Raw genomic sequence first — 14111 nt, 5'->3', positions numbered from 1 at the left:
TGGACATATCAGAAGATGAGGCTGAGAAGGAGTTTGGTGCTGGGTTATAAAAGACCTTGTGTAACATCCTGAGAAGTTTGGTCCATATCCTGGAATCTTTGGGAAACTATCAAAGCATTTTAGGCTGGGAAGGGAAAGTATCACTTTTATTTAGAAGAAAACATGGCATTGATATGATCAATGGAAGTGGGAGACCAGTTCAGTTGACTGCTTAAGAGGGATGCACTATGAGATTCTTGCCACACCTCCTTCCCTATAAATTGGACCAACCCCTTATTCCGAAGTGATATTGATAAAGGGGCACTACATAAATCTTCGGATCATGGTACTGTCTACAGAACAGCATTCAGGGAAAGGAATCCAATGTCTAGAGTCAACTTTGTAGGATGCATTGCTATTATCTCCAAGGTGGAAAAAATTTAGCATATTTACCTAGTAGCAGATTAATTACCAGTAGCTGCCTGGTCTGCCCAAGGGGACTATGCTGGCAGACTGGGTGTGTGGAAGAGCCATAGTGAATGGAGGCCATGCAATTGGGCCAATGAGCAGTCCCCCTCCTGCCACCATAGCTGCACTATTAATGGGTCACCTTCCAGCCACTGGGTGTTGGGGATGGAAACTGACATCTCCTGGGTGAGTTATTTGTCCACCCTGTTGTTGTCTCCTCTGAGACACATGCTGTCTGGTGGGCATTGATGTGAGAACACAAAGACCCACATACTTGTGCCCTGAAGTCCTGAGGGCCCATCCTTATGACTCTAATCCCAGACCTTGTGCCCAGCTGGGTTTCACAAGGGATATAGATGACCAGTGATTGCTTTGTGTCTTCTGTTTACTTTCTTTTGCATTGGGAGTGTCTTATTTTTCCTCTCCTGGCTCCATCTTTGCATTTTTGGTGCCTATGGGGTGATACCTTGTCTCTTGAGTTCACAGGTCTTCCAATCAAGAGGAACTGCTCCTGGAGAGCCTCCTCTGCACCTGGACCCGATTTAGGTGAGATCCCAGACCTGGAGCTTGAGTCTGGATTGGAACATTTAGATACCTTGGGAGGGGGTTTACCCGCAATATGGATCATCAGAGTCTACCATCTTCTACTTTGTGCTTTTGGGAACCATGAACCTCAATACAAAAAAATCAACTACTCTGACCAATGGAATTGTGACAAATAAGATAGTTTGGGCTGCTTACTTTTGAGGGGTTTGGTATATAGTAATAGATAACTGAGACATGGTGGATCAAGAATACTGAGCTCATTATGGGCAACTAGGGTGATACAGTAACACAATGTCTGGTGAATAGATGCTCACTCTTTACTAGGATTCAGTAATGCATAGGAGCTACTTTCCAAAGGGTGAGTTAATCCTCTGCATGGTCTTGTTCCAGAAAATTGGAGTCTATGTTGCAGTTCTCCTACTGGGCTGGCTAGAGATTCCACGTGTTCTCCTAACCTACCATGGAAACCTCTGGCCCCTTTGGACCTACCAGGTCATGCCTTGTCCTGGAGGCTTGCCCTGGAGCCTGGAGTTGCTGTGGAACCCTCACTTGCTCTGGTAGCATTCTGAGATACCTGACGTATAGAATTCCCAGTATAAGTATACCACGCCTCCAAAATCTAAATCAAGTGCTATACATCTTTTTTAGTGGTGGGGGTGCAATGCTCTCTCCTTGACTGTTCCCCCAGACCACTGGACCCCTGAAAGCATCATTGATGTGGTGGGCCCCTTTTAAGAGTTACTTCTCATGCTATGGGATACATATTTCTTATCAGTGCCTTTGTGTGTACTTGCCACTCCTCTGCACCAGGTACAGTCAACATAAAGCCACTCGTGTAGTGGGTCTTTGAAATTCTGTGGACTGTCAGGTGATCCAGAGCCCTGTGAACTATTGGGGGCAGGCTAGGAGAGTTAACATAGAGTCAGGCAAGAGACTGAATGGTCCTGCTAGTATTCTCAAGAATACCAGCAGCCTTGGGTCCTCTTTAGTGATGAAGATTGAAAAGAGTGCATTCATCCTGACCATAGCTACATACCAACAGCCAGAGACTGTATTATTTGTTTGAGTAAATATGCCATGTCTGGCCTAGCAGCAGTGATGAGGGCTATTGGTTAATGGGAGCATGCCATTGTCCATCTTACTGGATCTGGCTCTTTGCAGGGGTCATGCAGGTTAATTGAATGGGGATATTCTGGGAACTGTCAATCAGAATATTGTTTCTATTTACTGTCTTGGCTGGGAGGGGGCAGTTTCAGTAGCCTCTATTTGACTTCTCTTACCATAGTGTCTTACTCCACCTTCTAGAAAACCACTGAGGGTTCTGCCAGCTGCTAAATATCTATCTCAGTATGCACTTGGGGTCCAGGGACATGACCACTAGGTGGGCCCACAGACCCACTGAATCTGCAATTTGATGATCTGGTTTGTCATTATGGCATTTTGTCTAATTTGGTCACCTAAACACTGACACCTAATCCAGTAACTTTGAAAGATCTGGATATTCTCTGTCTCCCCAGTTCAGGAAATCTGGTAAATTACGCCAGGTCTCTTTGGAGAAGACTTAAATTCTCATTGCATATTCTTGTGGGGACTTGACAGGGTTATTTTTCAGGGACTTCACGTCTGAGAAATGGCTCATATCTGGAGTCTTGGTGAAGGATTATGACTTTCAATTGCAACAGTTGACATCATCTATATAAGTCAAATAATACTCAGGTTGACTGTTGGGTCATCTTACATGAAGAAACATAAGGGTGGGTCTATTTGCCATTCTGATAAATTCCTGTAGAACAAGGTGCCTTGTTTGCAGTTCTGGATTTGACACTTATTATAGTAATTATATCTTCCTTGATGTTCACTGATAATTAAATTTTGTCTCCTGGCCTCTCTTAAATCAGGACTCCTTTTGTCCCTGCTGACACTGGGTAACCCGCTCTCATGGTGACATCTTCTAATATCAGCCCTAGATTATAGGGGACACTGAGCTTCTCAAATGCTGGTTTCCTCTCACTAGAGCATTTCTTCAAGTGAAGGGACTCTAGGTGATGGGTTCTCTGATTTCATATGATAAAGCCATTTGAACACGCCCTCCTCCTTGAGTTTCTCATCCCTTCTGCAACACCCTACCAAGGTGGGTCTGGCCTCTGTCTCTTATTCACTGTACGTGTCATGAGATCCACTTTCAGGGAGCCATCCTGCCAGCTCCATAGGATCAGCCCCAGTCATCCTTGCCAGACTATTAAATCCTGAACCTCAAGAGAAAGTTTCCATGTGAATAAACTCTCTCCTGTCCAACCCCATATGCTCTCCTTCCCTCCAACACCCTCAACACTGATGCCCATACATGTGCTCCTCTGGCTCCTTCCAGTAGGTATCGGTAAGATTTGGCACTTTGTGGTGAGGTATCTGTTTCCTCTTCACTCACCTGACCCTCATTATTGTTTTGGAGGCAAGTCAGAGATGCAGAGATAGGCTGGTGTCACTTTGCCTCTGCCACATGTGAGGTCTTGGCATGTTTTCAGCAGGGGATGATGCCTTCTAGATTCTTCTATAACAAAAAGGAAGGGCAGGGGGACTCAGCTGACCTGGGGGATTTAGGGACATCTGACTCTTCAAGACCCATCCTCTGACTCAGGGTCCCACTTTTTCTTTAAGACTGGAGACCTATCAGTGCTCACTCATTCTCCTTGGCAATTCTACCATTCTCATGACAATCCTGAGCCAAACCTCTCAGTACAGTTTGCTCATGGACTATAGGATATGAAGATGGCATGGGGCCTTTTAGCTTTCACAGAATGCTCTGGCTTAATGTTGGCCAACTTGAGCCTTTCTTCAAGGCTTTTAGGACAGGCAAGGCCAGAATTAGGGTGAGGCAGGTGAGGCATTCACCTCTGGTGCAAAATTTAAGGGGGTGCCAAAAAACTTTAGTAGCCAAGGAAAATATTTTAATGCAATACAGTTAACCCTTGAGCAACATGGCTTTGCACTGCATGGGTGGTTATATGCACTTACTTATTATATAAGTAGTTATATGTAGCTTTTTTCCATAAATACACTACAGTACTGTAAATGTTTTTGTCTTCCTTATTATTTTTGTAATAACATTTTCTTTTCTCTAGCTTACTTTATTGTAAGACTACAGTGTATGATACATATAACATATAAAACGTGTTAATTGACTGTTTATGTTATCATTAAGCCTTCCTATTAACAATAGGCTATTAGTAGTTAAGTTTTTGGGGAGTCAAAAGTTACACATGGATTTTTGACTGCATGGATGGTTGGCATCCCTAACACCTGCATTGTTCAAGGGTCAACTGCATTAAAAAAGTGAAAATCAATGCAAACCATACATAATGAATAAAATATAAAAATGTTAAATCATGATGGAACTAAAGCGAGTTAAACTATTATTTAATTTGATTAATGAGTATCTTGATGCCCCCTTAAATTTTCAGCTTGCCTCACCCAAATCCCAGCCCTACCAGCAGGTAACAAAAGCCAGTCAATTCTACAATATACACATGTATTCTTGTACCAGTGCAAGGGCTCCTGTCTAGACCAGTGCTTTCCCTTCCCCTGTACCCCTTGCAGTCCAGTCAGGTGAGAGTCTCAGTCATTGTCAAGCTCCATAATGTCAGAAATTATCGCTGTTGACCACTTGTCATCTACTGACTGGTGAACAGTCCAGTTCCTGAAGCCCATTCTGAGCTTCTGCTTTCTTGGTCTGCTATAGTTATCAGTTCATGAAGCTATCCTAGAAAGCAGGCATCAGAGGCAAGGAGAATGAGGCAGGGACAGAAGTATATTCAACAAAGTGTTTATTATTGAGCTGGTTATTGCTGAGGGCACCTAGAGTGTAATCCCCTTGGGATCTTCTTGTCTGGAGGGGAAGGCAATTATCTCAGAAATGAGAGTTTTTCCTGGGGGTGTGAACATCCCTGGGCCTGCTGCTGCTGAACTGGCTTCCAAGGCTTGGGGGGATCTCAGGGAGAAAAGCAGAGGGATGCTGCATCTTGGACTGGAAATGGGATGTGGTCTGTGCCACAGGAGCTGTGACTGAAACCCAAGGGGTGTTGAAAGGGTGTAACGTGGGCTCAGGAAGCACTTGGGCTTCCTTTCCATGCATGCATGCATGTTTTCACTCCGTTCTCTATTTGTGAGGAGAATGAAGAAAAACAAACTGTATTTGATTCTCTATGCTTGTACATCTTTCTGGCTGAGTAAAAATATTTTAAGATTTGCTATGAACTCTGTCAGTGATCAGGCATTGCAGCAAAAATTGGTTTGGATACCCACAGCTTCTCTCCCTTATTCTTTCCTAAGGGATGGTGGAGCATACTGATAAGGTGCACGGGCCCTACGAATGCTTGGGTTTGAACTGTGGCTCTCATACCACTTAGCTGTTTCATCTCATGCAAGCTAACTGAGCTCACTGTGCCTCAGTGTATTCACCTTATAGAGTTGCTTTGAGGATTAAATGAGTTATAACATATGATAACTTGCACTTGTGCTGGGCACAGACTAAACTTTCCATACATGGCCTGTAGGCCATGTTTCCTCTCAAAATCCTTCCATATTTATCCACTGGGTCCTTTTGTTTCTTTCCCAAGCACCCCCAAGTGCCATTCCTAGTTGTAATGGCCCCTGTTCTTCTGTTCTATGTCTCACCTATTAAGTTTTCCTGTTTTGGCCTCCTCATCCTTTTGGTCAATCAATCAATTGGTGAGTGTTTACTGAGACTTTGTGGCCCAATGCCATGCTAGGTATGGTAGGAGATACACAAGAAATATAACACTTGGTTACTGCCTTTCAGGAGAACTTGCTTCTTGAGGAGATGAGATTTGCAACAGCAAATATTACATAAAACATAAAGAATATTCTGAGTTCATGTGTTCATAGGGGCTTCAGGAAAGAAGGTTCATCACACACAGAAACTCTTTTGGAAAAGGTGAGACTTTCTTTTGGAACTGGACAGGTGAGTATAATTTAGTTCAGCAAGAGAATGGTCCAGAGCAACACTGTTTGGTGCATTTCCCTTGTTGGGTTCTGGACTTGATATCAGTGCTCCTCCTGAGGGTGTGCAAGCCTGGTGAATTGGGCTCCTCAGGGAAGTAACTAACCAAGGCTGATTGGGCTTTAACAGATCTTTCTAACATTTCTTCTTACCACTGCTTAAATTTCTCCAAGAATATTCTAGCTTGGCTTGTGAGACTTTGGGTTTTCAATTCCTGTGCACTTTCTTGTGGCTATGTGGATTGATGCCCAATGGAGTTATCTAAACTCATAATCTTAACTCCTGGTTTTTTGGGATGGCATCTTTCTAGTTAAGTTTTTGGCAATTAACTTGTAATTCATTCATTCAGTCATGTCATTTTTATTTTGACTATAAAGCCACTTATTGGAGATAAAAGTGCTCCAATCTTATCTTTTTTCCCTGCACACTAAAAAATATGATTAAGGAAAATAGAATTTATTCTGTTCTTATGAAGTAGTTTTCTTACCAGGGAATGGGGTGTGTGTGTTGAGTGTGTGTGTGTGTGTGTGTGTGAGAGAGAGAGAGAGAGAGAGAGAGAGAGAGAGAGAGAGAGAGAGATTGAGAGGGGAGACTAAGTTCACATGATGAATAAGAGAACCTGTTAAACTGACGTGGCTTCTAGAAGGGCCTTTGTTGTTGAGCTGCAGAGCCTGGGCAAGATCTCTGGTGTGGGTGGGAACAGTGTGGCTGAGAACTTGACCTCCTGCATCTCTGAGACACCATGGTCACGGACCCTTAGAGAGCCAAGGTTTTAAAAATCAGGATAGTAGTCAGTTTTAAGACCCCTGTAATAGATAAAGGCATAAAGCTCCCACTCCATCCTTGTTCCTTCTTTATCTCAGTTCCTATTTCTCTTCACATCTTTTTTTCTTAGTGGCATGAGAAATAGCTTCCCATTACCAGCCATAAAGCGTTTTGGAGACATCTGTTGTAGTCTCCTTAGCCCCATATTTCAACAGAACACAGAACACTCCCTATTTTCTTGGGTTGTTCTCAGCTGGCCCATTTTTCCTTCTAGTCACATTTGTCCCTCTCCTGGAGCTGCTTTGAATCTTCAGGTGTCACTCATTTTTGGATTCTGGAGTCAGGACACTGCCCAAAACACAAGGGTGTCCCAGAGTCACACACAACATTGTCTCCTTCCACCACACTTCAGTGTTAAGTGTTCAAGGACAGCTACAGAGATCCAGTCAAAGGCCTCAATGAATTCACTGTGGAGAAGTAAAAAGGATAGAGGTAAAATGTAACCTATTTCAGGAAAACAGGTCAAACAGTGGGTGTCTGAAAAAAATGAAAAGACAAAAACAAAAACAAAAAAGAGGGGCAATCTTCCAGGTTCTACACGTCTGACTTTCTGAGAATCTGGCTGACTTTGGCAGGCAAGTGTGTGATCACAGGGTCTGGGTTTCGCTCTGTTTCTCCCAGGTGCTACCATGTTGCTGCTGGAAGTTCTATCTGAGATAAAGCTCCATTGAAATCAATTTCATTTTGCAATGTTTAGATGGTCAGGGAGGTTCTTCCAACTCCTCTGGTAAAGGTGAAAGGCATGTCAGTAGTCTGTTCTAATGAATTCTGTGACTTTGGACAAGTCCCTCTTGGCCTCAGTTTTCCTGGCACTACAATGAAGGATTTGAATAGATGATCTTGAAATCCCCTCCTCACTTTAGAATGCTTGATTTTATGAAGCTGTCACTCTGCACTTTCTGTAGTAGCATCCCGTACCAGGAAAGCACTCTGAAGAACCCATGGGCGTTGAAAGAGCAAGTCCATGTGACAGCTTGAGTTGGGTGTCAGTTTAATAAACAAAGGACTTGGAGGAGTCAGCCAGTGAAAATCCTTTCCTGCAGTTCTTTCCCTGGGTCCTCTTGCCCTTCTTTCCCTAGCATCTCTGGGTGCAAAAACTGTCTACAATCCTAAACTTTAAAATTTTTCTCTAAGTCACGATTTGCTGACATTTACCCTTTTTAAAGCAGCTGTTGTAGAGTTTTCCTGCAAGATCCTCAAAAGTAGAGCTTAGCTGGGTTAAGACTGCTTTATGGGTGGAAGAGATAGTAACTGAGGACAGGGCTGACCCTGGGATCAGGAAGCCGAAAAATGACAAAAGAGGTATCTGGATGCAACCCATGAAGTCATCACCCTTTTCTAGAGCTGAGAAATGTTTTTCTGAAACAATAGGTTGCCTGGAGGCTGAGCTCATGAACCTAGGCAAATTTGCATTATGAGACCTGATCTTGTGTGCTCTGCCAACTGCTATTCAAAAATGCTAAATTATATATGCTATCTAATGCAACAATTGAACTTGGCGGGGAGGAAGAGAACAGATTCCACTGTCGTGGAGACAAGGGCCATCAGCCATCTTTCACCTTTGTTTTTCCCACAGACATAATAAGCAATCTCTTACTATGCCTCCCTTACCTCCTGCTTCAGAGGGCTCAGGATTTTGTGTAATAACAGTGAGTGAAGTGCTCGTGTCAACTCAGAAGTAGAGTGGTATTTGAGAGTGGATTAAAATCATTGCAGACCCCAGCAGGAAGAGATATACCTTGCATTACCAGCAAAAAGAAGCTTACTTTATTACTTCAGAAGGAGGAAAGAAGAATTTCTCCCTGCCCAGTGACAAGCTCAGCCAATAAGAAAAAACCACAACTCAGCTAATGAGAAATCTTCAGCACCTGGAACTCTCTCTATCCTCCAATGGACTTCCATTCAAAGTACCACCTCCCAACGTCCTTCTTTCCTCTTCTATAATATTCCTTTCCAGGGCACCTGGGTAGTTCAGTCAGTTGAGTTTGACTTTTGGTTTCAGCTGAGATCATGACCTCGTGAGTCATGAGATTGAGCTCTGTGCTCAGCAGGGACCCTGCTTGAAGATTCTCTCCTTTTGTTATTCATGAGCACCTTCTTTCTCTCTAAAATAAATACATACATCTTTAAAAAAAATAATGTTTTTTTCCTTGGATTTCCAGACTTGCCTATGGCTTGCCATAGCTTGCATGTCCCGAATTGCTATTCCTCTACTATTTCCAAATAAGCCCATTTTGCTGGTAAAACTACTGGTCATTTTACTTTTGAGGCCCACAGGTGAAGGAAACATAACCAGGACTAAGATATGGAACAGGAGCAGCAGAGTACCTTAACTTTTCCACAGTCTTTTATTGTTCTTATAGGAATTTCTTGGTTGAGAAGGATAATGTTCTTGACATCATGAGAATACAAACACACCATCACTAGACTCAAAGTCCTAGGCTTTGGTGTTGAGTCCTAGCCTGGGCACTTTGAGCTCTGTGCTCCCGCCAAGCAGCAACCATTCTGAGGATGTTATGGGATCTGCTTCTCACACAGGATTGTTGTGTAGGCTGCAATGGTTTATGCTATACAAGCAAGCATATTAATATTGTTTTCCTAAATTACAAAAAAAAATTTTACTTTTGCTATCTCTCATAAGAATTTTTCTTCTTTTTTTTTGGCTAAAATTCTGAAATGATGCCACAGTATTTGCTAGTATTTGTTGGGTTGCTGTTTAATAGCAGTTTCTCCACAGCCTATGCTCATTTTTGGATAATAAAGGGAAAAACATTTCAGTGGAGTTTTCTCCGAAGTTGAGAAACTTTTTTCCCTTCTCTGTTTATTCATGTTGTCCTACTAACTAGCCCATAGGTACTAAGGGATTTACAATGTAATTTGAATAGTTTTATCATATTACATGTGTTATACACATTGATTTAAGATAATTAATCTTAATGAAATACAAAGGTAAATATATTTAAAAAACTTATCTGCTATTTTGGATCTTCCAAGTCTTTACCTATTGCCCACTACTTGGACTATTTAGAGTTAATTTGAAGTCACTTCCTTATGCCTGAAAATTGATGTTTATTTTTTCTTCTATAAAATCAGGATAAGGAAAGACATGTAAATAAGGGTCTCTGAATCTTTCAGATAGTCTTAAAATGATCAGAATGATGATTCTAAATTATATATTTCTCATCAGAAGTTAAAAAGTATTTATTTGGAGTTTAGGGATTCATGAAATTGAAATTAAGAAAATGAAATTGACTTGGTGACTCTGGGCAGATTTTTCATCTTAAAACCTGGAGGGAGAATTACATTAGTGAGGTGTAAAATATAGTGGGAGGGATGAAGAGTTCATGTCCTTTGTACACATGAGAAGACTGTATGTCAACTTGGTTTATGCAAATATAGGAAGACAGACACACCAATTTCCCACCTGGGAAGTTCCATAATCAGTAGCTACCTATAGGTGCTTGTCTCCTATAAGTGATTAGAAAATTATCAGGTCTGTTTTTCAGTACCTTATCTCCTAAACCTCCTTGTAATTTTTGCAAACTCCCTTCTGTGGTTCTTCCAGAATGATCTCCCCATTCACTCAGTAGGGGAGATTGCTTGATAGATTCAATAACTCCCAATGACCTTGTTCAGGCTACAAAATATTAACTGGGGCTTAGAAAAAGAAACCAGGTGGAATTACATCTCTATCCAAATTCTAGAAGTTTTTATCTGGCTAAACGGAAAGAATGCCAACATGTAATTTCTAAGTCAGCTTTATCCCAAGAGCCTTTTTTTCCTGCCATAAATACTTTGACCTTTCTACACCCATCTAGGAAGCTCAATAGCTACACATCTCTGGGGCATATTTTCTGGAATCAACATTCAGAGAACAGGCAAAGGGTGAAGGCTCATAAATTTAGATTAGCCTTTTAAAGTGGTTGCTGTCATCCTCTCAGACAGAGATTACTCACCATTCTCTGGAGACTTTGGTGCTTCCTCCTGCTGCCTGCTGTGCAACATTTACTTTCTGTCATGATGGCAGAGACAGAAATGTGGGCTATGATCTGTGAGTGTCTCTTTGGCTTTCCAATGAAAATCCCATGTGTGGCTATCTGAAAACCCACACAATCTGTGGAAGGTAGTAGAGTTTTGGCAATCTCTGTTCTAATGTATTTAGAGTTATTTTTTTAAACAGTTTGTTTCTCTTGTTTAGCATTTCTGGATTTTCTGTTTACTGTTTATTCTTAATTGCCCACATTTGTTAATCTGGGAAAGAGAGGGAAAGCTAGACTTTAAAAGTCTGGAAACTGGTGAAATCCTCTTGGTCAAGCTCACAGATAAAAATTCCAGGGATGGAAAGCTCCTGTGGCATTGTACACTTGGAAAAATACTGCAGCTCTGGAGGAAAATCCTCAATTTCCTGTACACAGGGTGACAGAAGACAATGAGGGCAACAAAGACTACTGGAAGTCTTTGGTTGGCCATTAGTGGCTCATTAATCCCATCCAAGAGTTTAGACAAGTCATTCTCAAAGTAGTGTACAAATTAGGAACAGTAGAGTTGAGGATAAGTAACAACTTGTATTTATTTTATTTCTTTAACTCTCTGCATATAGGGCTGAGGGAATAAGAATTTTGGGGGATGGTAAATGTTATGTTCTCATTTTCAAGATCATACAAGATATGAAAATTAGCATGTTGAGATGGTAGCTAGATTTATCATTTTATACTTCATAATGTATATAAATGTGAATCACTATGTTATACACCTGAAACTAATATATTGTCTGTCAACTACACATCAATAAAAATATCAGCATGTCAATAGCATTAGCAAAAAAGAGTAATTGGAGGCATTCTGTAAAGGTGACAAGAACGCTACATTAGATGGGAAGCTGTTTATTTCCAATAACTCTAAGGAGAAAATGTAACACTTCCTTGTCAAAGCTCACTTTACCTCCTACAGCTTTTATGTTTCTGGTTGCAAACCTCATTTCTGTATGAACCTGTGATTTCTGTAGACCAGATATATCTGAAATGCAGTGCATTTCCCTGAGTTGTAGTGATAGTTAGTTACACTGCGTTCATGGGCACTTGCACATACCAGAACACACATGCAGTTCCTGGAGCCTGCCTTCCATCTTCCATCTTTCATGGGCATGAGACTCAACAACTGGCAACTCTGATTTCAGAGCAAGAGGCTTTTCTGAGATAGAATTGATCCTCCATTAAAAATAATAAAAGCAGTAAGCCACACTCCCCACGCCCCATTCTGTTCTGCTGGCTCCTCATGCCCACCCACCCATGCCCCAAGTGGCCCCATTCAGCAGCTGGTAGGAAGATGGTCCTTAGTGGAGAGCAAAGGCTTTGAAGGAAGTAAGAGTGGGAATGGGCTCTGCAAAAAGTGGATGCCATGGCCAAACCAGATTGTATCATCTCTTCTGATAGCAAACACCTCACCATAAACACTGAGAGCACTTTAAAAATAGCATAGTTTTCATGTAATCTGGAAGGGAAGTTTGAAGAAACTACAGCTGATGACGGAAAAACTCTGTCTGCAACTTCACAGATGGCGCATTGGTTCAACATCAGGATTGGAATGGGAAGGAAAGCACAATAACAAGAAAATTGGAAGATGGGAAATTAGCGGTGGAATGTGTCATGAATGTCACCTGTTACTTGGGTCTATGAACAAGTAGAGTAAAAATTCCATCATCCTTTTGGACAGGAATTAGCTGTGAGGATGAATGAGCTCAGTTCAGTGAGCAAATCTCTATACTGCTTTTTTTTCCTCCTTTACTATGTCCAATTATTTTTATAACAAACATTTTATACTCAACTATTTCGAAGTGTTGATTTAATTAGGATCATCCCTTTGGCTAGGAAATAAATGTGTTTGTGCTAAAAAAAAAAAAGGAAAAAACCTCTTAAAGTCTTATCATCCTTCAAGGTCCAGTCCATTCATTAGTGCAGTTAAAAGCAGTTCACCCAACCTTGATACTAAGGTTTGTGGATGAGTTTGTCCCAGACTGGGTTTGTCTTGGTCTCCAGACTCAGAGCGTTAATGGCTTCCTCAAGTTGATGTGACCACTCAATTCAACACTGGCCATATGTTGAGGGGTGTGTGTGTATGTTTGTGTGTGTGTGTGCATGCCTGTGTGTGTGCGCATATCTGTTTGCATACTTACATATGTGTTTTGTGTGTGCATGTGTGTGTGTGCATGCACATCACTGGAAATAGTTAAAACTGTCCAAAGCTGCCTCTCCATAAGCCAGGAACACTTCAAAGTGTGACATCTCCTGGGGGATATTGTTGATTACCTTTTGGTGTTCATGCAGACTTAAATCTGCAGGGAAGCTGTGTTTGCCTGTGGTTGTGGGCTTGGGATCCAGAACCGGAGGGTCTGGAATCAAATACCTGCTCCACAACTGACCTGTGATATGACCTTGAGGAAATGGCTTAACCACTCACTTCCTCACTTCCTCCAGCTGTAATAGGGTTACTGTGAGGGCTAATTGAATGAATCAATAATTATAAAGTACTTGGAACAGTGTGCAGCACATAGTAAGTGCTCAACAGTATAAGCAGACAGTATTATTTTTACTGAGAAATATCAGGAAGTTGATGTGGGCAGCCAGCCACTAAGAGTTAAAGCTGAAACTGGACAAGTGTAACTAAGGGAAATGTCATATATTCCACTAGTCAGGCACCATCATGAGATGTGACCAGGTAATAGAAAATGCCAACATTGGTGGAACTTCCCTAGGGGCAAAGGAAAAAAGGAGGAAGAAGAGATGAAGACTTTAAAATTTTTTTTTTAATTTATTTTTTTTTTGAGAGAGAGTGTGCACAGGGGATGGGGAGGCAGAAGGAGAGGGAGAGAAAGAATCTCAAGCAGACTTCCTGCTGAGTGGAGCCAGAGGTGGGACTTGATCCCAGGACCCTGAGATTATGACCTGAGTCAAAATCAAGAGTTGGACACTTAACTGACTGAGCCACCCAGGCGTCCTGAGATAAAGACTTTTTTTTTTTAACAAGATGGGAACAGGGAATATGAAAAGCTCTCCATTTCTTGCCTACTTCTCTGCTTTTATTCAAGAGTCTCACACTGCAGAAGGACCCTCTCTGTTCCTCAGTTGACTTGATGGATGGAAGGTCCACCAGCAGCTTCCAAGTCCATGTGTTACTATTCTGCTGTATGCTGACTCTCACTTTCTTACCTCAGGATCAGGTACTCTTCAAGGGCCATGGGAGTGGGAGTCACATGATATCAACATGGTGGTGGGGAAGC

General features: G+C 41.8%; 1 pseudogene; it reads left to right on the top strand.

The window, feature by feature from the left end:
• Positions 1-4376: 4376 nt before the first annotated feature.
• The window catches only part of LOC113926232, a 54788-nt pseudogene continuing 45053 nt past the window's right edge, over positions 4377-14111 (top strand).

Source organism: Zalophus californianus, chromosome 4 (genome assembly GCF_009762305.2).
Source record: "Zalophus californianus isolate mZalCal1 chromosome 4, mZalCal1.pri.v2, whole genome shotgun sequence".
NCBI classification, from domain to species: Eukaryota; Metazoa; Chordata; class Mammalia; order Carnivora; family Otariidae; genus Zalophus; species Zalophus californianus.
Note: the sequence above shows the minus strand (reverse complement) of the source record. Positions and strands in the feature narration are given on the sequence as shown.